Here is a 6,089-nt window from a genome sequence, read left to right on the forward strand (position 1 = left end):
AGCTATTTACACATACTTGCCCACCAGCCCTGTCCCCCGTGAAGTTCTACCTCTAAGCGAAGTGAATCGGTTCACCGGTGTGTGAGGGGGGAGGGGTAGCTAGCTACCCCTCCCCTACCCCATCGCTAACTAGCAAGGGGGTAGTAAACCCTCTTTAAAAATCAAATGGCTCATCATTTCAGCTACGCCGAAAGTAATACCCCATGTAAATAGCTAAGGTTTGTATGGTTAGGAAAAATACAAATTATCTCCAAATTTGTCATGTATATTTTATTCATATAATATCATACAGTATATAGTAATGTAGGCTATATTTGTATTACAGTATAACTTTTTTATATATACAGTATTATGGTTTTATTTCACTTTAATTGGTTATTAATTATATTTGTTCTTCCTGTAGGTATGGCATACAGCTAGTGTTAGCATGTGTTGCCAGTACGCACTACGTGTGTAACGCTATTGCCTATTTGTGAAAAGACAGTGCAGATTCCGAGAGGATCGACTTTGGGAGAAGTTTTCACGACGGAACTTGACACCTTTGCATACATGACCTCGTAGTGATAACGGAAGGATAACTTTTTCACGAGGCTCCCTCTCACCTTGTCGCTCGAAAATAAAAGCATGCATTTGTGTGGCACCATTCGTCAAAAGCCTTGGATACTTAAAAACCTATCCAAGAAGGTGCTTCCTTTTTTTTTTATACAATTGAACACACCACAATGTCGACAAGTCAATCAGACAAAGAAGGCGATGCCGTTGGGATCCCTTCATCATGATCCGTCAAGAGTTGGAGAAGCGAAAGACAGACATACCGATTTTATATGACTTAGGGTGGTGTCACATATGATCAAATGTGTGCTACATCATAGGACACTACTCTGGCCACTCTGAATATAGTAATTGTCTATTCCTATATTCTGTACACATCCATGCCTTTCGTCAAGAGTATGCCAAGGCGAACATTTCCTAAGGACACCTTTATTGATATGTGCTCTCCCCAAGTAAAGGACGCATTGGTATAACTCTCCTGCCACCAGGTTTTAAAAGGAAATACAGCAACTCTTGGAGGACATTTTCAAGACCAGTGTCAATCTGGCCCTCTAGATCTGTGGTTGTATGAAGCTGCCTAAGCAAATACTGGTGCCAAACCTGCCCACCCAAGGACGGCCACATGTTTGTCTGCAGCATCAAACTGTCTTGGGCTGAAAGTGTACTGAATGTATGATAGGTCAGTAACCAAACTTTTATATATTCCTTACTTGTTTGCATAAACACTATAATCTGTATAAAGAAATGCATTTCATCTTTATTGATAAACCTTTTTTTTTTTTTTTTTTTCATAGAAAAAATGGCAAAATCAAAAATATTTTGTTGCTACTGTTTTATGGCTGCAAAATAATTTCTAAACATTCAAGCAGCCAACATACCAGAAATACTCGAGTGAATAAGACGTTGAATTTGACATGCATTTCCTCCATTTCAGGTAGCAGATTCAGCTGTATGAGTTTGTGGTTTGGGGCCATTTTATAGTTGTCTAACAGGTAAGCTGGCATACCTATGTAGGCCTATTCATATTCTTTCAAGTTATTTATGAATAGATAAGATTTTTTGAAGAAATTTTGATTATGCCACTCTGCCATAAAAAATATATTTTTACCCTTGCTTGCTATAACATTAACATATTGGTGCATATTTTTTAACACATTTCTGTTGGCTGATAAACGGATTTTGAGAGAAGCGAAAAATCTATTTTTGGGTAAGATGGCCATGACGTCCTAATGGAAGGTTCCTTTAGTAGCTTCCGAAGGGTATATATGACTACAGTGATATTCCCAGAGAATCAAACCAAAGGTTTCACAGAATTCTAACTTCTGGCGCGAGTACCTTTAAGATTACTCTCAAGGGTATCGTATATCATCAGGGGACGTATTCTTGACACGCCACATGGCAATCTGCACCCTGAATAGCCTTTACGCCTCTAGGCTCTAGGGGGAAAACGTGGCAGAATAGAAGGGTAACCGCAACAAAGATTACCCTGGTTTCCCTACTACAATCGTATCAAAACCGCACCAACTCCCTCTGGCGGTCATTCCTTGTAGCGTTGAGCAAGGGCCATCTTACCCAAAAATAGCTTTTTCTCTTCGCTCAAAATCCGTTTTTTGGGCTCAAGCCATGACGTCCTAATGGAAGCATACCAGAGAATTAATGTATCTGGTTTTGTGTTAGTGCCTTAACCTTGGGGCAATATTTCCACGGCCAAAAGGGCCAATTGAGACAAATGACGTTACCGTTATCCGTCATCATCACTAAGCATAACAATGTTAGTGCTTCCTGCCCCCTGCAGGGAAGAGTCATTTTTAGACGTAGGAAAAGGGCCTCAAGGTAGCATATATTGTATGAACAAACATAAGTATACACTGAGAATACAACCGGTCTCAAGGATTGTATATATTGCAGAACCAATATCAATGTCCCCATCCATTGATTGTAAGCATACAATGATATGAGAAATACTTACATGAGTAAGTTAAGGAACTCTGGTATTTTAAAACATGCAATTGTTGAGCGAATTAGGACGCAACTGCATTTTAATAGACATTTATTCCTAATAAATGACTACATGCTAAATGAATGTAGCATGATAAGGAAATTATACGAGAGACATACACAGAAAATAATGTTCCCCTTTTTGAAAGGGGGAAATGAGTGCCACTCTCAAACTGAAGAAAAGCTCTTTTAACAAGACTTTTCTTTATGATTTCTGTACATGAAATAGTCTAACAACACTGTGTACTATGTACACACAGCACTAGTGGTATCCGTATAATTTCACACCTGAGATTCTGAACAGATTTAGTGTTACCTTGGCAACACTTATTCAAAGGGAGGTCACACGAAAATTGCTGACCCCTTCTCCTTTTAATTGATAGTCCCAATCAATATACTGTTCATCGCAGAGCTAGACGACAGGGTCCAAATAGCACCTGCCGCCACCACATATTGCTTCAATCCATAGATTTGCTTAGTATAGTGTCTGTAAGACGCATTGGACAACCTCCGATCAGTAGGTGAACGAAGAGGCTGAAGTCCACACACTGAAAGGTTCAGTGATGAAGCAACTTTCCTCGGATCTTTTATCTGCAGGAGTACTGTCAGGATCTGCTCCGCGAAAAAGGTAGGTGAGCTTCGCCCTCAGTTGTAGTGGATAGTTTGATCCAAAGTTTTCTCCTGTAAAGAGCTGTTCCTCCTGAAGTCTGAAGTTCTATGAAGATAGACCTTAGACGCTCTAGCAGACCTAGAGAGACATCTTCCTTCAGAGGGCAGATTCTCCAGGAGCCCCACCTCTTAGTAGGTAGGACGTCTTTAATGAGAAAGGTTAGATCAGAAAGAGATGCAGTTCTCTCACTTAATGTGGCCCTCAGGATAGGGCCACTATTACACTAACTCTAGTCCCAGAGGCTATAGCGAACCGAAAAAATAACCTTTTAGGTTAGATGGTTGAGGGAACAATCCTCATTGTTCACAGGTGAGGCATAATGTAGGACCTTGTCCAAAGACCATTAGATGGGCTTTAGTGGCGTTGCGGGCCTAAGCCTGCACATGTTATCGTGAATTTATTAAAGATTCCAATCGTTAGATCCATTTAAAGGGCATATAGAAGCACAGAGATAATGGTCCATGGATCCAAAGATCCCATTAAGTGACCTCTCTCGCAAAGTCGGCCATACCCTTGGTGCTTACTCAAGGGTTTATATGGAGACAAGGCCGAAGAACTATCGTTCTCGTAGTATTCAAGGATACACTGCCTCCTTCCTCAAAGGCCAACGTGCTGTCGGCCGCCAGACCCTGAATATAGGGGTGGACAGAGAAGGACAGGCAGAAGATCATGAGATTGTTTTCGGGCCCTTTTGCTTTACAAAACAATTTACTTTCCCAAGAAGACTCGTATTGTCTTCTCGTTGACTAGACTTGTATTCTTCTAGGAATTCTATTTTGCCCTTAAGATCCCAGTCTTTTTCCTAACTGTTAAGGGCAAGGAATTCGTAAAATGAAGGGATCAGGTGTACTGTGATAAATAGAAGGCAGAAAACTTCTGAACCTCCTGGATAATCCTAGGTGCATAACTAGGACTAGCCTCAGCCTCAGTTCCTTCATTACAGGGAACGGGATGTTCTTGGGCTTTCTGGGAGCCAATAGAGCCCCTCTTCCTTGGAAGGGTCTCAGCATGTAGAGGGCCTTCTGGAGGAAATTTTGATGGGCTGAATAGGAATTCTAAGTCCATCACTTCTAATGTAGAGACATGATGTCTGTTACCTCCATTAGAGGGTCCTCGTATGGGACTAAATAAAGAGATAGTATCTTGATAACGCTCATGATGAAGAGAACGATCTGCAGCTCGGGGACTTGTCCCTTTCTGGGAGGGAATGGGTCTGCGTCCGTGTACCATTCCAACTCTATTGGGTGGAACCCGAGAAGAGCATCCGCTGTCACCTTGCGGATCATATATAAACGAGCTGCTGATAGGCGCCATTCCCTTAAGGAAGGGATGGCTAGCATTCCCTAATGAAATGAGACGTCCCTTATCCTCGACAGTTTTGACGCCTCATTATCGCTTCGATGCTCCAGATCAACCTGAGGAGGTCCGATCTGTGTGGAGAGAGTTTATCCACCCATTACAGGGCTAAAATGGCCTACGGGTCCGTGGCCTTTGGTCATTGTAGGGTAAGCGGAGAGGGAATGACCATCATTGGTCCTATTAAATCTCTTCGAGCGTTTGATGCGTATCTTCTCCAGCCTCTTAGCGCATCTTATAGTTGTGCACGTAGCACTGGGTCTGTCATCATCGTGAACTGAAGAGAGTTTGAAACTCCTCCCTGTTAGCGTTATGGAATCCTGACTGATTACCATAGTCTCTTGACAGACCTTGCAATCTCCTTTTACATCCCCAGGGGAAAAGGGGGCGTTAGGGTGACTACAAGTTTTAATGATTTTTTAAAACATTGAAGCCCCTGAGCTGGAGAGAATCGAGATTCTATTATTTGCATCCTCAATGTTCCAGGGCCGGATCATCTCCATGGATGCTCATAGACAGTAATTTCGGGTGCTGCCCACCCCAGCCTGTCGTCCAGGGCCATCGTTGCCTGAACTCTTTCTAGGCTTGGTTTCGCTTGACTGTCTGCTAATTCCGTAAGGATCCTAGGACTGAAACTAGTCCAACGAGAATCTCGTCCAGGATATACGTTATCTTCCATAACTTGGATCCTAGGTAGGAAGGGAGGGGGTGACTTGACTGGAAGTTGCTGATAGACATCTTCCAGGGCTGGCTAGATTGTCAACACCCCTTACTGAATAGGGTCCTTATGTTCAGAAGGATTATCATTCTGAACTTGCTGTTCTATTGGAACTTGTTGCGTGGCGCCAAGTCCAGAATGACTCGGAGATTTCTTGAGTCTTTCATGTGAACACTAAACTGCCTTCATTGGAAATCGATGGACTCTACTTTCCTCACCGCTAGTATGCTCTAGAGCTTTAAGGTATACTCTTCTAGGGGGAATTTGAATATAAGAAGAGTTGAGGAAAGGCTGGTGGAGGTATGTCCATTTCCATTCTAGTCTCATCTTGGTCAGGCCTTGGACTCCAGTGATCAAAGGTCCGGCGATCCAGGAGGAACTTCCCTCCTACCAGAAGCGTCTGTTTGCTTCGCTTGATCCAAAGGTGTATAAATCTGACCGTCTGTGGAACAACGGTCATTGTAACTGTGGGATGTAGTTTAACATCCTAGGGAGAACTAAGAAACTCTTCCGTTCTCCTTTCAGGCCATACCTGACTGTTCGCCTATATCAGCTTTTCAGTATTTCACTGTAATAGAAGATTCCTTTCTATTGTATTAAGCTTAGGATAAGTACGCTGGAAAGAGGAGAGACACACACGTGTAAATCCTTCCAGCCAACTGCTGCGGTCTTCCTAATTATTGATTCTAGGGCATCCCGTTTCAAGAAGAGCCGATGGAAGATTCTAGTCCATAAGGCTAGAGTAGCGCCCTACATCCGGGGAATTAATAATGAGAATCAAGAGGCTGATGAAGC

The sequence above is a fragment of the Palaemon carinicauda genome, chromosome 20 (assembly GCF_036898095.1).
Source record: "Palaemon carinicauda isolate YSFRI2023 chromosome 20, ASM3689809v2, whole genome shotgun sequence".
Lineage (NCBI taxonomy): Eukaryota > Metazoa > Arthropoda > Malacostraca > Decapoda > Palaemonidae > Palaemon > Palaemon carinicauda.